At 55.2% G+C, this 1,076-nt stretch overlaps 1 protein-coding gene across 1 annotated transcript in view; it reads left to right on the forward strand.

Moving 5' to 3' along the window:
• Nucleotides 1-1,076, forward strand: part of FBRSL1 (fibrosin-like 1) — a gene marked incomplete at its 5' end in the record, with an annotated part of 52,665 nt that overhangs the window by 24,439 nt on the left and 27,150 nt on the right. The gene's annotated exons all lie outside the window — the stretch shown is intronic.

Genomic DNA, 1,076 nt, shown 5'->3' on the forward strand with positions numbered 1-1,076 from the left:
AGGGATCAGGTATGACGAGGGGTCAGGTGTGAGGAGAGGTGTGAGGGGGGTCAGGTGTGAGGAGGGGTGTGTACAGGAGTCAGATATATGGAGGGGTGTGTACAGAGGTCAGGTGTCAGAAGGGGCCCCAGTCGTCGTCTGGGTGTGGTGAGGCTGATGATGGCATTGTCAACGGGGTGCTCAGTGACTGTTTCTACAGATGACCGGCACCCGGCCTGCTTTGGGGTCAGTGGGTATATCACAAGATAGGTGATTGACCGTTTATGACCTGGTTTAGTAGTCAAGAAGGCCAGTGGCCAGGGTCGGCCTGCCTCTTGTGGTGGGTAGAGAGGAAGCAGGCAGCCCCTTGCCCTAAAAGGTATCCCAGCTCCCCATCCGTCTGCGCAGTGGGTGTTCGTGTCCCCACCCTGCAGCCCCTCAGTGAGCTGGGCAGGAGTTTTAGTTAACATGCCAGCTGCTCGATGCCCGACCTGTACACACCCTGTGTGTGCACACACGTACACAGCACACACCCCCTGCATACACAGACCGCTCACACCACACACACACATGTACACGCATACACACACCGCTCACACCATACACTCACACATATACACACCACACACCCCCTGCATACACATACAGCTCACACCACACACATGTCCATGCATATATACACCATGTGCACACACTGTACACGTGCAAATGGCACACACATTGCGTATACACTCAAGTCATACACACAAACCAAATGCACACATACACACACACCACATACACACTACATGTACGTACACACTGCTCACATGTGCACACACACTGCAGACACCTAACACTCACAAATCCACACACCATGCATGTACCCACCATGGGCACGAACAACATGTACACATCAGGCACACACATATGTGTGCATAAACACCTCCTAACCTCACACCCTCCCCACCTCACACCCTCCCTACCTCACACCCCTCACCTCACAGCCCTCACCTCACACCCTCCCCACCTTACACCCTCCCCACCTCACACCCTCCCCACCTCACACCCTCCCCACCTCACACCCCTCACCTCACACCCCTCACCTCACACCCTCC

This window comes from Elephantulus edwardii, unplaced genomic scaffold (assembly GCF_000299155.1).
Source record: "Elephantulus edwardii isolate Elephantulus edwardi_28Jun2011 unplaced genomic scaffold, EleEdw1.0 scaffold00304, whole genome shotgun sequence".
Lineage (NCBI taxonomy): Eukaryota > Metazoa > Chordata > Mammalia > Macroscelidea > Macroscelididae > Elephantulus > Elephantulus edwardii.